We start from the raw sequence: 17886 nt of genomic DNA on the forward strand, positions 1-17886 counted from the left end.
AAGCAACAGAATTAGGCAGTTTGCCCGAGGCAGTTCAAACGAAAGGGTAATTCAAGCTGGGAAATTAAAACATGGAAAAGTTATACAGCAAACCTAAGTCAAAGGACACCAAGGTAGCAATTTGGATATCAGGCAAAGAGAATTTAAGGAGAAAAACATGAGTAAGGATCCAGAGAAATACTAGAAAAAACAATCATAGCCATGTATGTATGTACTATAGACCCAACTCTGCAATGTAACTGAAAAATTAGGGGACTAGTTAAAATAATGCTGGTGAAAACTTAAAAATACGTTATTTCTTAGATTTTTTTTTTTAAAACAGTGAGAGAGAAAGTAAAAAGGAAGGGAGGTGCTAGCTCCCCACTAACACTGCCCTTGTTTTAAGGTTGTATTTGTTGAGAGGCAGAAAACTCAAACTACAGAAAGATACAGAAGGTAAATTAAGGCCCCTCCCCCAAAAGAACCCTGGTGAACACGGGGAGGGGGGAGGGAGGAGACGGTGTGCAGGGCGCTGTAGGTCCCATTGTCCCTGTCCAGTGTTGCTTCTGGTACACTCTGCATCTCCTTCAGGGGCTGAACTACAGTCAGTCCTGCTGTGGACAGAGGGACTTGAGCAACGTGACATCTCAAACAGGCGTGCGTGCTCACTGGAATGTGCGTGAGCCATGGAGGCCCGGGTGGGGAGGGGGGAGGAGGAGACATCGGCCACAGAGAACGGCTCTGTGATTCCATTCATGGGATGTGTGCAGAGCAGGCAAATCCATGAACACAGAAGCAGACCTGCGGTTGCCTAGGCTGGGGGAGCCTGGGGGGTGACTGCCAGGGAACACAGAGCTTGCTTCTGGGGTGACAAAAATGCTGTAAAGTACACTGCAGTCACGGGGACATGACTGTGTACACCAAAACCACGGAACTGTGTGCTTCGAGTGTGCAAATTCTATGGTATGTAACATATCTCAATATAGCCACTATTAAAAAGTGCTCCAAATGCAGACAAAAGCTGCTTTCAAATGGGCTATGAATTAATGGAGGCGGGCGCGGCTTTGAGATTGTTGGAGAAAACCATCCCATCATTTTGGCCCCCATCAGAAACCATAGTAGAAAGGACCTCTTCCGGTGTGACAATTCTAAATTATCTCTGCCTTCCAGAAAGTAGAAAGAAAATACGACAAAGGGTCCTTCTGAGTGCAGAGGCCTCCCCAGAACAGAGCAGGTGCACTGACTGTGCTCAGGCTTCAAGTCTGTGAACTCAACCCGAGAAGTCCTCGTTTCTCAGGCCACACGCTGAGTACTCTCATGTTGCCAAAACTTCGTCTCCTTCCCATGACTCCTAATGGTTTCAGTGAGCATCTGAAGAAAACAGGGCGCCTGGCTAGATTCAGTTACCCACAAATAAAATACATCCAGAGAAGCACAGTAATGAGAAGCATTTTCATCATTCAAAGTACTGGAGCTTTCTTGTTGGTTTCCCAGAACTTTTTGTTGCGTTTGGTTTTGAATGTAAATCATTTCTATGAACCCAACACCTGCACAGATCTGCGTCATCATTGCGTCAGTCCCCCCACCACTCCCTCTAGCTATCCGAGTGGCCACGCCTGTCCCCCAACGTGCTCCCAGCAGCCACGGGTCTGTTCTCCAGCTCAGTCCTTTCTCCTGGAGAATGCCACGCTAATGGAAACATACGGTATGTAACCCTTTACTACGGCTTCCTTCACTCAGCGTAATGCCTCTGAGACTCATCCAAGCCGTTGCATTTATTAAACAATTCGGTTTTTTCTTTTTTTGTTTTTGCAGGCTAGTGTTCCGTTGCGTGGCTGTGTCACAAACTGTTTACCCATTCGGTTGAAGAACACAGTTGTTGTTTTTGGCCATTATAAACAGCACTGCCATAAACAGCCATGCACACGTGTGCAGGTTTTTACTGAGTGTTAAGTTTTCATTTCTGTGGGCTAAATGTAGAGGATTAGGGCTGCTGGTTTACATGTTTATTTTTTAACATGAATATATGCTCTTTCATTTTTTTATTTTTTTTTTAATGTTTATTTATTTATTTCTGAGAGAGAGATACAGACAGCTTGAGCAGGGGAGGGGCAGAGAGAGAGGGAGACACAGAATCTGAAGATAGGCTCCAGGCTCTGAGCTGTCAGCACAGAGCCCGATGCGGGGCTCCAATCCACGAACCGTGAGATCATGACCTGAGCTGAAGTCGGACGCGCCACCGACTGAGCCACCCAGGCGCCCCTTTCATTTTTTTTTTAATGTTTATTTTGAGAGAGCACGAGTGAGCGCATGCAGGGGAGGGGCAGAGAGAGAGGGAGAGAGACACAGGATCCCAAGGAGGCACAGAGCCAACACGGGGCTCAAACTCACACTGTGAGATCATGACCTGAGCCAAAACCAAGAGTCGGACGCCTAACCAACTGAGCCCCCCAGGCGCCCCTTACATGTTTCATTTTATAAGAAACAATCCAACTGTTTTCCAGAGTGGCTGTGCCGTTTTCCTTCCTACCAGCCACGCAAGGGGCCAACCAGCATCTGGCATCGTCAGTATGTTCTGTACTTCAGCCGTTCTAATACACGTGTGGTCACATCTCATCGTAACTTGCGTGTCTCCAGTGGCTGGCGGGGGCCGAGCATCCTTCCACGCGCTCGGGTACTACCTGAGTCTTCAGTGATGCGTCTCCTTAAGTCTTCCGCCCACTCAACAAAAGCAGGGCTGTTTTCTCACTGTTAAGTCTTGAGAGTTCTTTACAACCTTCTGAAGACAGGCCCTTGTGACGTGCCAAGGTTCCCTCTAGATCTGTCTCCTGTCTTCCACTCTCCTAACCTGGTCTTTTAGGGGGTAACAACTTTTAATTCTAATTTAAGTCCAACTTGTCTTTTTAAAAAAACATCTTATGGATGGTGGTCTTGAAGAGATGCAAGTGAACCATTTGCCCAACCGGGTGGTCAGAAAGGCTGCCTCGAGGTTTCTGCCAGCAGCTTCGTGGTTTGACGTTTAGATTTAGAATCTGTTCAGAGGTAGCTCGGGTATGACACGTGAGGGCTGGGCCAAAGCTCATTCCCTGACGTATCGACGTGTGACGGTTCCAAGTGCATTTGTGGAGAAGACCGTACTTTCTCCATCGAACTGCCCTTTGTCAGATATCAACTGACAACTGATTTCTGGACTTTCCACCCAAGTGTCCGCCATCTCCGTCAGTCCTTTGAACGGTCCCCAGGCAAGCCTGTTGGTACTGCATACGTGACCCGTGATCTGAACTCAGAACTGGACCGGGAACAGGGCTGGGGTCCTCGGCTCGTCTAAGCCGTGATGGAGGCTGTGGGGTATGCCTACCCTTTCTCGCTCTCCAGGCTGGACCTCATGCGCAATACTGAGATCAGTTTGTGATGTCATAATGCGGGAGGCACTGGCAGCCTGGAAGGGTTCTGAAAGGTGACCGAGCTGATGAGGCCACAGGGATCACGGCACAGGGCAGGCTGCAGAAAATGGAGCGCTCGCCTGGGGAGATAAACGGAGAAAAAGAATGCTTGCTCCGGACCTCGGAAATGGTGCTCCCTGGAGACAAAGAATCCTTCCTCATGGGATCCCTACGAGATGACTAGAGCCAGTGGCTACAACCAGGCACCGCGATAGGTGCTGGGAGTCCAGAGACGGACAAGATACACTTATGCTTTCAGAAGGGGGACATCACAGGGAAAACTGCTTTGGTTTGACATTGGCCATCAGGCCACCTGTAAGGGCAACACGCATCTGCTGCAGGTAGGAAACCAGATAAAGAGACTTGCTTTGACTCTGACTTTGCATGGTCGCCAAAGATGGCCTAACAGCCCCTTTTGAACAAACGACTTGTTCTATTTTGGGGTTTAATGGCCAAACGAAAGGACTGAGGGCACGTGAAAGAAAGCGATCTGCCAAGGTCTCAACAGCGGCTGCAAAACTGAATGTGGAAACTACGCCTGCCGGTGCTTAGGCCAAGATTCCTTTCTACCATCTGTTAACATTCTTGACCAGCACGGTATATGCTGAAAAATTAATAACCCAATGTCTCCTCCTTCCATGCCCTGTCTCTAGGGTTCTTTAGGTCTTCCATCTTGCAGGCTCACCATCTCAGAGGCCTTTACAAGAGAAAAGAATCCCATGATTTGAAATTTCAACCTTTGTTTTCAATGACAAGATGAGAAAAAAAAAATCGTATGAAATCAGACAGGTCTTTTCTGAAGATTTTATTTCTGCTCTGAGCTGCTTCTGGGTCACCTACTGCTCTAATTATGCTAGAAGAAAACCTGGCTTTCAGGAGATCCAGGACATGGCTGGAGGAAGAAGCTGTCAGGATTACTTAAGATCAGCAGCGCTCACACTGGCCTCGGAGCATTCCAGGAACTCACTGATTCATTCCGTAATCCATTCCACCAATTAACCACAAACACAGACACGCAGGGAGAACAGACATCGCGGACTGATTTCGTCTTATTAATATGCCCAGGGCAGGACAGAGCAGAAGAGCAGTAACGTTTGGGTTACTCCCCTCCCCGGCTCTTCCCGTGAGTGGCGTGGGACAGGAGGAAGGCCGGACTTGAGGTCCATGGCCCTGCTTCTCGCCTTCGAAGGCGGGCTCCCTACAAAGGGAAGCAGTAACTCCAGGTTCTTCGAGAGGACACGAATCTGGTGAGAATCCGTGGAGACGGCAGACGGGAAAGCGCCTGGCACACCGCGAAGCACTGCGCCTGGGGGAGAGCTTCAGTCACGTCACGTATGTTGGGCACCTGTTAAATGACACGCAGTGCACTAAACACCAAGGAGGTCAAGTTAAATAAAATATAGCCCTGCCCTCAGGACGACAATCAGATGCGGCGAGTATGCTGATGAGAAAAGCACGGGGGGGGGGGGGGGGAGGCCCCGGGGGACCCCTCACCAGTCTGGGCAGGAAGGAAAGATGACGCGAAGGTGGGCCATGTGTATTATGGCTGCAGAGAGAGCGTACTAGGTTCTGGAAAACATCGCAGTCTCCTTATTTTCTTTAATCTTGGAGCACTCTGCATGGTGGCACCCGTCTGACTGGGACCCCCACTCCGCTGCTCTATTATAAAGCAGCAGCTTGGCTGCTAGATAGCCCACAACACACAGCCCCCACAGCAGAGTGACCCAGCCCCAGTGTCGAGCGAGCCAGGCCAAGGGAGCGGCTGTAAAGGAAACGGAGGCGCAGAGGAGAAGCGGGCGGCCAACAGCAGGGCTGAATACAGATCTCATGACACAGCGCCTCAGGCCCCCCGGGTTCGATGGCAAGGGGTCTGCAGCCAGGCAGCACAGGAAAGGAGCCCGGAGGACGCGGGGCAGGAAAGACGCTGGTCTCCATGTGGGAGCACCACCACCAGACAGGGCCATGAGTGAGGAAGGCAGAGAGAAAGGGGACAGGAAGCAGCCAGGGAAGGAAGTGGGCAGCCGGTCTATTTCTGCTCTCAGATCAGTACCCTCTAACATTTCCATAGTGATCTGCACTTAAAGAAGCCGATTTCACGCTCAATCATCATGATGGCCACACTGGCGAGGTGGGGGAGGCGAAATAAATATTCTTCTTTTCTGGAGCCTCAAAGAGCAAAGTGCTTCCCCCAGGTCCCGGAGCTCTGCAGGGAGGCAGGACTCACTGGGAAAGAGCCTTGCACCGGCCCCACCCCCGACACCAGCTCCGGGCCTGCCTGCGGTCTCCGGAGGCAGGACAAGGGTCTCTGAAGGGGCCTTCCTGTGAGCTAACGCAGAAACGAGGCGCAGGAACAGAGAGGCACGGCGGACCCGGGCTCTGCTCCTGGAGTCTCAGGTGCAGACATCTCACTTCCGGAGAGTCACCAGGCTTCTCTGGGCGTCCCTGCCCGTCCTCACAGCGAGAGGGCCACTGGGCCTCCCTGAAGAGCACTCCCCGCCCTAAGAACGGAGCCTGTTCTATTTTAACATTCTCCTGTCCCGAAGCCAACGAGACTGCCTCCAAGCGTGGCCAACAGAAATCGTGGCTAGGAAGGCGGCTGGGATCGCTTAGTGCCTGAGTCTTGGTTGACAGGAAATAAAATTATTTTGCTAATGAATCAGTTTTCAGAAAAACTAAATCCTTGAAGAATCTGTGTCCAAATTTTCAGACTGCTGTCTCCAGCAGTTCTGCAGGTGACGGACCTAATTCGCTCCGTGCTCACACTTCTGCTACGAATCGTGCATGGACACGTGCCCACTGGCCACGGCGGCTGGCAGTTCCGCAGGCGCCGTGGATCGAGCACGGGGCTGGGCGTCAGGAGACAAAGCACACCTGCTCCAGGACGTCAGGCGGACGAGCGAGCCTCTGGGGCCTTGCTCTGCCCGCCTTGCACCCGAGGGCCTGGCCGAGCCGGCCGCCGGGGTGGCTCAGCGCGCTCCCAGAACTACTGCCAGCCTCAAGCGGTCTGAGTCTTGGTTTCTTCATTTCTACTCTAAGAAAGATGAAGGAGAGCAGTGGATGCAAAAGCTTCTTGAAAAGGAGACCATTTCATTTGCCAGAGAAGCCGGTCAGAGACGTCTGAGGCCGAGCACTTTGCTGTATTAATAATATTAATGGCCACTTGTAGTGATGCCAGTGGACTGCACGGCGGCTCTGGGCACTGGCTCTTAGCGCAGGGCACGGCGGCTCTGGGCACCGCCTCTTAGCGGGTGCACATGGGCTTTGGGACCCCACAGAACCCTGCAACTGTGTGTTTTCTCAGGGGATTGTATTAACCTCCAGCAATTTCTCAAACGTGCTCCTGACCTCCGATAAGAGATCGCTCCACCACAAAAAACCATGCGACCTTGCTCTCCACCGCTCCACAACCCCCCCCCCCCCCCCCCAGCCCAGGGACTGCTACTGAAGCACCGTCACCGCACGCTGGCCTTGCCAGGGGATCACTGAGCCTGCCCAGGAGGGGGCTCCAGCATCTCCACTGCGCTCTGGTTGGTCATGGAGAAATCTGGCACAATTTGCAGAGTACGGGTCTGGAAACTTCCAGTATCGCTGCAAATGTAAGACGGAGCAAGGAATACTGCATAAATCTGGGAATTCCCTTTGGCTCTGCACTTGGAAGTCCATTTGCTAAATGCAACAATGTAATAAACGTCAGTGAGTCCCTTTCCAGAGCTCGGTTCCCTGGGACTCTGGCGCTGCACTGTCTCATACCATAGCCTGAAGCCACGCATGACCATGACTGTGACCCTGAGTTCTTGAAATGCAGCTAGTCCTAACAGACAAATGACGTTAATGTAAAAGACCTACCGGACTTCAAAGACTTAGTACAAAAAAGTCATGTAATATAGAGCTCATTAATAATTTTTCTAATGATTACATGTTGAAATGATACCATTTTGGATACAGTTAAATAACCATCATTCAAATTATCTGTTCTTTTTACTTTTCTTAATAGGGCTACTAAATATTTAAAATTCCATGTGGCTCACATTTGTGGCTTATGGTGTGTTTCTGTGGGACAGAACTATTCTATTTTCTCCATCAATGATTAATTCCCACCTTATGAAATGTCTTATTCCTTGCAAACTAAAAGCAGAGCTTTCAGACAGAGTTTTCTAAGTCAGGCATTATAATTGGCACATGAAAAAACAGTTCATGAAAAATCCCAGGGAAAATACAGTAAGTCAGACAGATTTATTTATGCGGTCTGAGTTCATGGTGAAATCTGTTCGGCAATACCCACTTAAAATGGGAAATGCCACATCCAGGAGGTACCTCTATTAATCTCTTTTCAAAGGCATTTATTGAGCCCCTACTGTGTGCTGGGCTCTTTTCAGTTATCATCATGATTTCCCATAAACCTGAGGGGACCGAGGCTCAGAAAGCAGTTCGGGACCACTCACTCACCCAGTAAATGGGAGGCCACCTTGGACCCAGGTCCGTGGCCCATGGCACACTCTGCCCCTTGCTCTCTCCACTGACATTCCGCCTTTTCTGTGTTTGCATCACACTTTATAGTTTACAAAGTGCTTTCATATATATCATTTAATTATCCAAACTATTCTCTGAAGCAGACATGGAGGTTGGCAATCATCATATCTGAAGGAGGGCGTTACAAGTCCAGCGGGAAGAGCCTGGCCTCCAGACTGGCAGAGAGAGCATACTCTTACACCAGGAGTTCTGAAAGACAGTTTGGTATCTTTTCAAAACTTTCCTCTCTGCTCTTCCACATATAACTTCCTCCTTCTAAGTAATACTGATTGCTTTCTTGGTCTCAGAGTTAAATAGAGCAATGGAAGGAAGGTCTTTGCAGTCCATTATGTTCATCTTCAACAACAGTTCAACTGTTTCTAAACATATGTTACTGTATGTTATATATTCTTGTATTACTAATGGAGTAATAGCACATGACCGTATAGTGTGCCATTCTGTGTGTTATTACAACCAGTATTTCTTTTGCACGGTGGCCTGCCTACAGCATTGTACTAATTTAAAAGTGGGAAGAAACTGAGGTACTGAACTACTTATGGACCAATTAAAAGCATAGGTAGCAAAGGTAACGAAGGTGAAATGGAGAAGCGTCACGGAGAAACCTTGCCTCTTGGTCCTAATGTCCCAGGGAAGGTGCGTGCTGCCCGCAGGTACAGACTGGGGAAAACGTAAAAGCAAAAGATAGGAAGATCCAGGAAAAGGCTTACTTTCTTGGGAGTGAGCTGTAAGGACCATGCAAGAGTCCAGTTTTGTTCTGTTTGTGTGGGTGAGTTTTCTGAAGGGCAACGGAGTCATCACCTTCTCCCCCACCTGTAACCTAATAACGTCAAAACAGGGGACAAAGGGTGAGAAACAGCAGTGACGCAAGTACAAGATCAGCAGGTGCAGCCTGGGCGTGGTCGGGGAGGAGCCCCGCCCAGCCAGGAGGGGGACGAGGCAGGACACAGGAGCGACTGCACAGCGTGTCACCTTCAAGGAGTAAGGAGGAGTTCAGGAGAAGAAAAAAGGCACAATCACTTTTCACGTGCTCAGAAGCAAGCAGGATGGAGAGAGCAGATGCACAGACGGGGCTCGTGAGAGTCTGCCGAGGGGAGCAGAGCACGGGCGACACTGTCGCGCTGGGCCCAGGGGCTGCCGCGTCCTCCCAGTGCCGGAGCAGGCACGCGCAGGGGCAGAAACTGGTAAGGACAAGAGCGAGGTCCGCGGGGTCGGGGGCACCCCCCGGGGCGCAGAGCCAGAGAGAAGGGACGGGGTGCTGGCCGACGAATCCGCTGGTCACCCCTCCGTGTGGGGGATGGGCCTCGCCACAGCTGCTTGTCTTGAACTTGCTTGAGTGGGGTTCGGTGGACACTTCAGCAGTTCTTTCCACCCTACGCACCCGTGCGACTCCTTTTATCTAAACTTCCACCCGAGGAAGCCGAACAGGGATTGTTGTGATTAGGAAATGACTGAGCTTCATCGCACCAACAGTGGAAAAGCAGGGAAAAGTGCAATGATGGGGCAGTTGGATGAGGAATCTCGTCTGACGAGTGCTGGCCATCTGTGGGCTCTGAGGGGCTCATCACTCCTCCTCACCACGCTGTCCCCCTTCGGGTCTCACACGTACTTGGTGTCCTGCCTAATGACTGTTTTGTAAGCTGTTATGTGCAGAGGCCAGTTGCTTGATGTATTCAAGAGAACCCAGAGAAAGTCATAAAAATAACAAGAACCCACAACTTGCCACTGAATTCCTAATCCTTGTGAGTAAACAAAGCCATATTCTTTCCTTACAGCATGCCCCCCCTCCTCCTACACACACACACACACACACACACACACACACACACACACACGGTCCTACATTGTACCTGATACCACCACCATCCCAGATGGCTTCCCAGCCAAGCGGTGGCCTCTGCCGAGTGTTGAAGGATCTCAGTGAAGTCCTAGTGTTATTCTGTTTGAGTGTTTTATTATGAGCTGTTATTAATTTTTCAATTAATAAAACCAGGTCATCAAACACAAAGACACCTAATGGGGCAGGTGGGCGGGTGAAGTGCCAGGTTAAGAGAGTACGTGATTTGGGGCCCAGAGCCCTGGCAGTGCCTGCTGCCGGGCCCCCTGCTCTGGGATGCAGCAGGTCAGGGTGCCGGCAGCCCGGCAGAGCCAGCAAAGTGCCCAGACAACAGCAGGGTTATGACCCGTTTGCTGAACCTGCCCTATTGGCTTTGCCCGTGCTCAGCAGGTCTCCCCACGTGCCACGGCTTCTTCGATTTCCTGTGTTTCCTCCTAATCCTACAGGGCACGCTCACTGTGGTGTCTGATTAAACGGGCAGAGCCAGTCGCAGGGCTGCTGGCTCCCCCGCAATGGCCAGGACCCAGGGTGCAGCTCTCCGGCCGAGGTGTCCCCGTCAGGGCTGATTTCTGCGCGGTCTGGCCACCCCCCCGTCTATGCTGTCCCCTTGCTATGGGGCCAGGGATGAAAGCAACAGGCCAGGAATCCGCAGACTGGAGTTCTGGTCCTGGCTCTGCTGCCGACCACCTGGGGACCATGACCAGGTTCTGGGTCCGAACGAACAAAAGAAGAGGACTGCACAGTGCCTGGGACACAGAGGGTGCTCCTAAGTGCCACCCCTCCTCCCACCGGGAACGCCTCCAGGGACCTGACGAGTGTGTCCAAACAAGGGTCTCCCAGAGCTCCAGCCCCGCGGGCCTCACGCTGCCTGCTCTCCCCCGAGGAGCCCCCCCAGGCCCTCACGGGCTGTGCCTCAGACGTGGTCCTGAGCACCCTCACCAGCCCCCTTGCAATTTTAAATTATTCGTTTATTCTTTTAATGGTTTTTACTTTATTTTTCAAAGAGAGAGAGTGTGAGCAGAGGAGGGCACCCCACTGACAGCACAGAGCCCGATGCGGGGCTCGAATGCAAGAACCACAAGATCACGACCTGCACTGAAGTCAGACGCTCAACTGACCAAGCCACCCGGCGCCCCTCCTTTCTTTCTTCCAAAGGCACCTGGAGTTCGCAGCTCGGACTGCGGTCAGCAAACCCCACACTGGGGGGGCTTAGGGCCAGAAATGTTCTTCTGCATGGCTCTAGAGGCTGCAAGCCCATGACCAAGGTGCCTCTCTCCTTGGCCTACGGACGGCCGTCTCCCGTGTCCCACGTGCCCTTTGCTCGGCGCCTCAGTGCTCCTCCTAAGGACACCAACCTACCGGATCAGGGCCCCAGCCTTCGGGCCTCAGTTAGCCGTGATTCCCTGCTCGATTAACCTGCTCATCTTTTTAATTAATTAGTCTTAATTACCTACTTATCTTCAAATACAGTCACACTGGGGGTTGAGGCTTCAACCTATGAATGGGGAGGGGGGGGCACGATTTGGTCCCTGACAGTGGGCCAGACAGTCTCCAGTCAGACAGGCAGATGGCATACAAAGCTGTGAATGTGGTCTGGCAATTCTGAAGATGGGAGGGAGGGTCACCTCCTCTGGAGGGAAAAGTGATACAAGTTTTAGTCTGCTTTTTATTTTGCACAGTTTGTTTTATTTGGGATTCTCTCAGTGGTGAAAGATACTAACAGAGAAAAATGGAATTTATTGTTCATGTAGTGAACACACACGCGCGCGCGCAAACACACACGCACGCACGCATACGGCTCCTGAATAAGCCCGCCTGAAGCAGCTCAGTGCCTAAAGCAGCAGCTCAATGACGCCAGGAAAACCCGGGTCTTTGGCCACCACTGAACTCTGCTCCCCTCTCTGTTGGCTTCATTATCAGACACTCTGTCCCCACATGCTGGCTGTCAACGGCTTGCGGCTCTCTTGGTCCTGACAGCTCTCGATCCCAGAAAAAAAAGCCAAACGCATCTTTCCTAACGATCCTGCCCAAGGGCCCCGGAAGACTCTTCAAAAGCAGATGTGCCCCTGAACCAATCACCACGGCCAAGAGACTCGGGCCGGGGTTCTGTGCCACCCTGAAGTGCGGGTGGGGGGTTAGGCCCACAGACTGCGGGGGAATGGAACGCCAGCTCCCCTCCACCCACCCCTTCCTCTCCCAGCAGGCTGCCGGCCAACCACAGTCTCTGGAGGAATTACAGGCCAGCCACCGCGATCTAAATGCTGATCGGATCGCCTCTCTCTTCTTTTTAATTTATAGATCATTGTGCAACATCTTCCCTACGGAATGACCTTGAACACACATCTGTCTCTTCTGGCCAGGCGCTGAAAGCAAAGGGCTTATTTGAAGCAGGTAAAGAATCGTCTCCACCCTCTCTCTCTCCAGCGGGAAGAACCGCGCTGGGATGCAAAACTGCAGCGCATCTCTCTCCCTGCCAGTCCTCGAGGAGGAAACACGGGCAGGAATTACACTGGGAGTGTGATACAGGAGAACTTCCTTTAAAAAACACACTCGCAGATGGGCACATCTGAGGGAACGAGCAGTGTTAAAAAAAAAAATCCAACAACAACAACAAAACCCACACACGCACACTGTTGATTGAAATTTACCATTTTGGAACTGTCCAAAAATCTCTCACTGCCAGAGACATGTCAAAAAAACAAAATAAACTGCTGTCGCGGGCCAGCCTCGGGTGTGACAAAGTGAATGAGAGAAATGTGGTTCCTGATTTTCCAACAGAGGGAAGTTCTTAAACTCCCCAAACACAAAAACCAGCAAAAACACAATTTAGAAGGAAATTTCAAGGGGAAACGTACCATTTTATAAGAAGTTTCACTGTATGTCCATTAGATTTCAATAAAATGGGAAGAAGAAAATGTTTCAGTTGTAACATACCAGTTACAGGACACAAGGCAAAATGCACTCACTCGTCCAATAACTGTTAATTGTCCTTCAAACAGGTGGCAGGTACTGAGCTAGGCACCAGGACACGAGTGAGCTGGTAAATGACAATTAAAAACAACAACCTTGAGGGGCGCCTGGGTGGCTCAGTCAGTTAAGCGTCCAACTTCAGCTCAGGTCATGATCTCACGGTTCGTGGGTTCGAGCCCCGCATCGGGCTCTGTGCTGACTGCCAGCTCAGAGCCTGGAGCCTGTTTCAGTCTGTGACTCCCTCTCTCTGACCCTCCCCTGCTCACGCTGTCTCTCTCTCTCTCTCCTAGAAATAAATAAAACATTAAAAAAAAAAAAAAAAAAAAAAAAAAAAACCTTGAGTTTCATCATTTACCAAGCAGTTTTGCACATACAATCACACTTTTCCTCACAATGGTCGCATTTTACAGACAGGGCAAGTGGGACCCCAAAAGGATGCATGGCCAAGAAGAGCAAGAAGCTGAATCCATGCTCAAATGAGACTTTTTTTTTTTTTTTTTTTACCTCCTCCACTGTAGATTTTGTCCTGAAGACTCTCTTCTTCACCCCAATTTCTAATTCCCAGTCTCCAAATCTCCCCCCACTGTGGCGGGATCTTCTACAGTGTCAACTAAAAACCACATGTTGGGCAATAAAAGTTCCTTCACCAAACTCATGTGGGAAACTCGGGGGCGAAATTCCCACCCACTGCACCCCACCCCGCAGGACTTCTCAGAGCCTTCACGCTACTATGCACTGCCCTTTCCCAGGGGAGTCCGTGCAGTTTTTCCCAAACAACTGCTCACAGGACCTTTGTTCCCGCTGAAGCCTCCTGTGTGACGAAGGGAGCGGTCAGAAGCACAGGTCCCGGAGCGCAAGGACCTCAGGTGCAGAGGCCAGCCGTGTGTGGCTCTGCCTAGGTCACTCAGCTGGCGTGTGCTGCGGCTTCTGCTATCTGCGAGGCAGGACCAGAACGGCAGCCCTGTCACAGGACTCTTATGAGGACAGCGGTACGGGTGTTCATGCATAGAAGGTGCTGAGCAGGTTGCAACGTTCCTAGTTAAGGCTCAATAAATGTGATATACTCATATTTTCAACAAGACAGTGCATGAAACGAGTATCACTAGGGCACCTGACCGGTTTTCCTCATTTCACGAAATCAGGGTTGGAGGAGGTGGCTATGAAAGGGCAAAATGGGCCCCGGCTCATTTTCCAACGAAGCAGGTATCTGACCGTGGGAAAGCGCTCTGACCTCTCCGAGTCTTCCCAGGTGCTCCTGAGGCGAGACAGGCCTGGTGCCCCCAGCGGGCAGGACTGTAGGGGATGCGAGGTGGTAATGGAAGGACCTGAAACACGTGGGTGTGATCCTCTTTGTCTGAATCTAGAGGAATCAGAAAGATTTCATTTATAGGGTGCTTGGTGGTCCAGTCAGTTCAGTGTCCAACTCTTGATTTTGGCTCAGGTCACGATCCCAGGGTCGTGGGATCAGGCCCTGCATCAGGCTGAGCGTGGAGCCTGCTTGGGATTCTCTCGGTCTCCCTGTCTCCCTCTGCCCCTTCCCAGCTCACGTGCGTGCACATGCACGTGCACTCTCTCTCTCTCAAATAAAAAAAAGACCATTTCATTTAAATACGTAAGGACACCTTAAACTTCAGATGCATATTTATTAGCTCAAATACTTTTCCAAATCCCTACAGTTTTGAAAATCTACCACCTAGTGCTTTCCGGCCTTCCTGCACATCTACTGCCTGGGCCAATGCTACCCATTCAAAGGTCCTGCTCACTGGATTCGATAGCTCTGGCGAAATCCTAATCATGCCTCCATGCTGCGAAGTGGACAGATGTCTAGAAGCCAGCAAGTGTCCTCTAGGGCCCTTAACAATGGCTGGCACATGGCAGGAGGTTTCAAAAAAATGATAGAAAGGGGGCGCCTGGGTGGCTCAGTCGGTTGAGTGTCCAACTTTGGCTCAGGTCATGATCTCATGGTTCGTGGGTTCGAGCCCTGCATCAGGTTCTGTGCTGACAGCTCAGAGCCTGGAGCCTGCTTCTGATTCTGTTTCCTTCTCTCTGCCCCTCCCCCACTTGTACTCTGTCTCTCTCTGTCTCAAAAATAAATTTAAAAAAAATTAAAAAACGATAAAAATAAAGGTGCTGAGAAGGCACGATGCACCCAACTCTGTCCGAGTGTGACAGAAAGAATGAAGACAGTCCAACATTCTTTCTGCCTTCAAGTAACCTTCACTCTACTCAAGAAAATAAGGCTGAGAAAAATTAAATATCAGATTATGTGCGATATACCTCGAGTGCTGTAAGGGGGTTTAGAAAGAACAGAGTTTATGTGAATAAAGGGGTCAGAAAAGGCTTCTTGAGGGAAGTGCGCACGGGGCTGGGTTTCCAAGGACTTCACGGAGAGACGACAAAGGCTTCGAGACGGGAAGCAAAGTGGTGTGTGCGGCTCCGTGGCCAGATTCCCTGGGGCAGAAGGAAGAGTCCTGGGAGCTGAGCTGTAAGACAGCACGCAGTCCGGCCACGAGGGCTCCACATGCGGAAGAGAAGCGGCACCGGACTGGCAAGAGACTGGGCTGTATTATAATCTGGTCCCCAAAGTAGGACACGTTCCTCTCGGTCCCCATCTTTCTTGAAGCAAGCCGTCCTTCATGTCTTCAGTCAGGGCGGGATGACCTGATTCCTGCTAGGTTCATACCAGGGGTCTGCTTAGCATGAATATCCCACCCAAGACCAGGAAAACACACAATGGCAGAGGATCACCTGTAGCAAAATGCGTCTACCTTCCTCTACCTCGGGGATCCCCACCTTCCTTGCTCTTCAGCAGGCAGGAGCAATAAACAGAGGCAGTTTTCGCTCTCTGGCTTTGGAAGGGCTCCAAGTTTCCAATTATGGGAGCATCTTCTCTCCAGGGAAAGGAGTTTCATCACTGAATGCAAACGCTTCTTTATATCAGAGTTTGTTCAATGTCCTCCTCACGAAAGTACTCCAGCCACACAGTCCTGCCTGCCTCCCTCAAGAAGGCTCTATCTGGATGCACCCACCGCTTCTGAGCTACCACTGCACACAGTGAGAGGTCCGACTGGAGCTCAGCTTCTCCACCCTCGGGAGGGAGCCCTGGGAGCCCCCGGAGGGACGCCCCTTTTCCTGCTCCTGGCTCCTTCCTGGTGCCCCTGGACTGCAGCCTGCACACCAGTGGCCAAGAAGTGATCTTCAAAGATGGAGGAGCTCCAAGTTTTCAGGTTTTCCCCAGGGCGCCCACAGGTAAACGCGGGTTGTCTTTTCCTCCTTCAGCACGGGTGCTGGTAAAGATGGAGGGCGGCCAGTGTCAGGGAGCACACAGCAAGACCAGCCCCGGCACGGGGCAGGCGCCGACCTGGTGACTGGCGTGCAGACAGTCCCCCTCGCTTGTAGACGGGTAAGAATGAACTCCTGACAGCTGAAGCGACTGGCTGTGAGGTTACCGAACCCAGGAAAGGCCGTGAACCAGCATGAGTTCAGTCCAGACCAAACGCTGCAGTCCCTGCAAGCCATGCGTGCCACACACCTGGACCCACGAGTCCCACGGCACGTGCGAGCACGTTTCTGGACCCGGCGCTCCCAACCTTCCGAAGCTCCCATGGGGCCGTCACTTACCCTCTCTGAACCACATCTCTGTGAACAAAGTATATCTCTATTTTCCGGGTGCACACACGAGATCCGAGTGAAGGGAAGCGTAACACAGTATCCCCAGGGTTCAGGGCTCCCAGATCCCCCAGATCACGCTCTTGCTGCAAACTCTAACTGGACGTGTGCATCGGCATCACTGGCAGAGCCTGCAAGCGTGCCCGTGCCCAGGCTCCACGTCTGCACAGCTGGGCTCAGCGGGGCTGAGGTGCAGCTGGGGCGCCGGGTCAGGATCGCGATGGGCACCCCCAGTGAGAGCGGTCGCATGGAACCCTCAACTTGAGGATCGTCAGAAGCGTCTCCTGACGGCCGGCAGAGCCCCTGGGCTCAAATGTCCCCTGTCACACATACACCAGCTGCTTCTCACTGGAAAGGTGTCACCACTGTGTTCTCGACCGTGACCCACTCTGCCTCCCCCGACAGGGTAGCCCCTGTAGGTCACACACTGTACTGTCCCAAGCAGCCCACGCTAGCTCACCGGGCACCTTGTTCTTACAGAGGCTCCGGAAACACAGGGGACGCACAACAGTGACACGTGCCTGTGGACCAAGTACGGAGGTACCGAGGGGATGCCCACACCGGGGCTGGGCTCTGGCTGTGCTGTCCTAACTGGACAGAAGGCACCAGAACCTCAGTCCGCCAATGGCAAGGAACTCGGTCTCCCGTGAGTCTGCGAGCCAGCAGAGCCGGGGTCCCCGAGCTCCGCACGAACACTACAGGGCCTGCTTTCTGGGACTCTGGAGTCTGCACCCTCGGCGGGTGGGAGGCGAGGTTCTCTGTTCTTAGGGTGTCAGGCCTCCCTCCTGGCTCGTGTGCAACTTTCAGTCCAGGATGGGGGTCTAACTAAATATTTTGTTACTTAAGGGAAATGAAAGAAATTAATTTGTGGAGTGTCTCCTGAGGCCGATGCCAGATGCTCGGTGTTAAGTAATCTTATTTCATCAACACCGCAACTCTGGGAGGTGGGTAATATGCCCATTTTGCAGAGAGGCAAACTGAAGCACAAAGGGCCTAAGTAAGTTGCTGGTGGGAGCGAGACTAGCAGGGAAGCAATGGCACCAGCAGCGCCTCCCTCAAGTGTCACATACACCTTAGGGGGAAAAGGCCTCACCCCTGCAAGTCAGTGACCTTCAGGGCAGAGATGTCGCCAATGGCGAGGAAAGGACAAAACAGATTCAGCTGCTCTGAGAGGGAGAAAAATCTCTTCTCTTCGGGTTTCATCAGGCAAAGCATGGCTGGGGACACACACCGTACCCCACACCCATGTCGGCCCCCAGGCTCCTGAGCTGCCCCTGCCTTATTTTCTTCCGCCCAAACCCCACACTTCTCCCCGACTCCCTCAAGAGACGCCTCCTCCTGAAAAGTCCCCTTTATTTTTAAAAAAATTTTTAACATGTATTTTTGAGAGGCAGAGAGAGACAGAGCATGAGTGAGGGAGAGACAGAGACAGGGAGACAGAATCTAAAGCAAGCTCCAGGG

The 17886-nt window shown here is 51.7% G+C and overlaps 1 protein-coding gene and 1 long non-coding RNA gene across 2 annotated transcripts in view; one reads left to right on the forward strand and one right to left on the reverse strand.

Annotated features, from left to right (window-relative positions):
• The window catches only part of EVL (Enah/Vasp-like), a 141405-nt gene that overhangs the window by 81406 nt on the left and 42113 nt on the right, over positions 1-17886 (reverse strand).
• On the forward strand, positions 8776-12510 carry LOC120245744. The gene is made up of 2 exons (XR_005531864.1): positions 8776-9133; positions 12085-12510. It is a non-coding gene; the product is annotated as an uncharacterized LOC120245744 (long non-coding RNA).

Source organism: Hyaena hyaena, unplaced genomic scaffold, assembly GCF_003009895.1.
Source record: "Hyaena hyaena isolate Hyena2069 unplaced genomic scaffold, ASM300989v1 scaffold_427, whole genome shotgun sequence".
Lineage (NCBI taxonomy): Eukaryota > Metazoa > Chordata > Mammalia > Carnivora > Hyaenidae > Hyaena > Hyaena hyaena.